The 2,883-nt window shown below is 45.6% G+C and overlaps 1 protein-coding gene across 1 annotated transcript in view; it reads left to right on the forward strand.

The window, feature by feature from the left end:
• Positions 1-300: 300 nt before the first annotated feature.
• Positions 301-2,883, forward strand: part of NADK (NAD kinase) — a 21,836-nt gene continuing 19,253 nt past the window's right edge. Inside the window, exon 1 of the mRNA XM_042032026.1 lies at positions 301-402. The gene's annotated coding sequence lies outside the window, so the exon portion shown is untranslated. The remainder of the gene's footprint in view (positions 403-2,883) is intronic.

The raw sequence follows: 2,883 nt of genomic DNA on the forward strand, positions 1-2,883 counted from the left end.
CTGGGAAACTGAAGCAACCAGAAGCTTTTAAATTTTCCAGTTCATCAAGCTGCTTTCCTGAAAAGAATCGAGGTCTGCTGTGAACTCAAAAGAATCACCAGTTTTCCTGGGAACAGTGAAATGGTGTGATAAGTAGACCAGTTTATAAATTATTTTCAGGTACAAATGGAAACCCATCCACTTCAGAACTCTTCTGGGGTGCATGCAACGACACATTTCCTGTGCCAGGGAGATTACAATTGTGACAAGATTGATAAACAGGAAAGTAACTGGTTTTATCTGTTTTAAAGGCAGAAAAGCAGACTCCGTTAGTCACTCAGGAAGACACAGAGCACCTCCCAAACACCACAACCCATTCTCTGCAGGTCTCTCTCTCCTCCACATCCTGCTTCAAGACAGGAGGTAAGTCCTGGCTGCATATTATGATATTCGTCTTCATGTTAGATTTCTCCAAAATCTCTCCACTTCTCTTACCTAACTTTCCTTTCCTGGCTGCCAGCAGTTCTCAGTCCTACCCTGCCACTGGCAAAGATGATCTGGGGATGGAGGTTGGGTATCAGGCCAACATTCCCAATCGCTTATCTCAGATTTATTAACCCTTGTGCAAGTCAAATAATGTAGTTCAGCCTCAAAATTGGGACAATGACATTTACATAACGATTGGAGGTGTTGGTAATCAGCCTGAATAATGAAAAGCATTTCCCTGTGTTTGTGTCAGTGTGTGACCATTGAGAAATAATTTATTTGTCACATTCACGTGCCACCAACTCCATCAGAATTTAGGCTTTGTGGTACCTTTTTATTTCTCGTGATTCCTCAGGAATTCTGAGTCATCAGAGGCTGTTTGAAATGAAGGTTGAGAGGTAAGAGCTGTGTTCTTCAACCCTGTTAGATGTTAATAGAGACAATTTGCTAATTGCTTCCTGCTCAGTGGAAATGCCTCCTGCTGGAGGTGGGTTTGGGGTGTAGGTGGAGGCTGAACAGAGCCTCTCTGTATCAGGCACATCTATGCAAGTTGTCAAACAACAGCATTTTTGTGGAATTATCTTCTTTTTTGTTGTTTCTAGCAACTGAGAGCCCCAATAGGAAAAAAAAAAGGCAGAATGTTTTTATGCTCATTTCTCAAGTTACTGCCAACATTTCTCTTTATTTTCTTCCCTGGGAGAAAGGAAGCACAACCTGGCTTAGACTGCTGAGCCGCAGTGTTCTGGTCACAGTGTTAGGGAGAACAAGCTCAAAAGGGACCTAAAACTCTTCTGTTTCTCCTGTCACTGAAGTCTGTAGAGGGAAGAGCTGTCACAGCCTGGGACACTCATCCCAACACCCAAGCAGAGCTCCCAAGGTCGCTGCTGAACTTGCCCAGCTCAGAGCTGCTGTTTTAACTGCAGCCCTTTTATAAATAGGACAGGCTCAGCTGCTTAGCAGTCTTATCTCCACCAATTACCAGGGATAAGTGCTCCTCGTGCTGCAGAGTTCAGGCCTCTTACAAAATATTGAGCAACCGCAGGGAAGACGCTGAGCTGTGGGAAGAACAACCTGCCACTTAAAGTGTTTATTTTTGAGCAGCCAATGTAAATTGTCGTGGCTGTGTAGTGGGGATTTATCACTTTCACCCTGCTGAATTTGGAAGAATCCATCTCAAGAGCCAGCTCAGAGGGCAACCTCTTCCTTGGTCAGTGAGTGGTGGCTGGCAGGGGCTCGATATCCAAGCATCTCTCCTGGGATGGTTTTTCACTTCAGGTTTCAGGGCAATGTTTGGCTCCCTAAAGCTGAATTCCTGCCTAGTGTCATGTTCTGGTGTCCCTTTACAGTTTGAGAATCCCTTTCAGCACATTAAAGACATTTGAGGCTCTGAGGTATCATTAAGCCCACAGAGCTGTGTATTGTTGCCTTAATTCCTTTCACACTGGCCTCTGGAAAGAAGGACTAAAGAGAAATTTTGGCTCAAAATCATGTACTTTCGAGAGTGGTGTAACATGGCCAGTGGTATTTTCCCACATCCAGCAACTGCTTCCTCTTTTTCAAGTTTGTTTCAGCCTTTACTGACCATCAGTTATTTACAGCTCCCTGGTTCCTCAAAAACAAATTACTACATAAAGGAAGAAGAAGAAAAAAAAAATCCCCAATTGCCACATTCTCATATGGCGCAACTTGCTCTTACTGAGTGGATTCATCCTGGTGTGATTTATCCAGTGATCCTCATGTGAGTGTGGCCTCTTTAAAGTAGCATTGGTAGAAGATGCAATTTTGAAATTACAAAACCCAACGGGTTTGGTAACTGAAGAATTGTTTTCTTGTTGGCATCCATCCAGGGGCTTGATCCCACCTCTGTTGAAGTTTGTGACAAAACTCCTGATGATATCAATGTACCAAAACCTTTTGTTTTTTTTCCAGTTCAAGTACAGACTGGGAAAGGGTTTCTTACATTTCACCACTTTATGTCTGTACTTGAGATTGAGTGATCCTCACAAAGTGGCGTGCACTGTCAAACAGTTTTGTATCAGAAAGGATAATTAGCCGATGACGAAAGGCCAGATTAAGGTAAATTTCGTGACAGGCACTGTAGGGAGATAGGAGCAGGGTGCGAGGGGAAGCGCGTGCCAACAGCCACACCCTTGGCAAAGGGCGTGGTGTGAGCTGGAGGGCAAAAGGCAGATGGAGAGCAGGGCATGGTGCAGTGGGTGCCTGCTCTGGGAGGTGAGAGGGTCGGGGAGGTGGGATGGTTGGAGGCGAGACATGCGGAATGGTGGGAGATGGGATGGTTGGAGGGGTGGGATGGTGGGAGATGGGATGGTTGGAGGGGTGGGATGGTGGGAGATGGGGTGCTTGGAGGTCGGAAGTGCGGGGTTCCTGCAGGGCTGGGATGGCTGGAGGTCGGAAGTG

The sequence above is a fragment of the Corvus kubaryi genome, unplaced genomic scaffold (assembly GCF_017639235.1).
Source record: "Corvus kubaryi isolate FWS band 111438036 unplaced genomic scaffold, C.kubaryi_AGA036_p1.0 37352, whole genome shotgun sequence".
NCBI classification, from domain to species: Eukaryota; Metazoa; Chordata; class Aves; order Passeriformes; family Corvidae; genus Corvus; species Corvus kubaryi.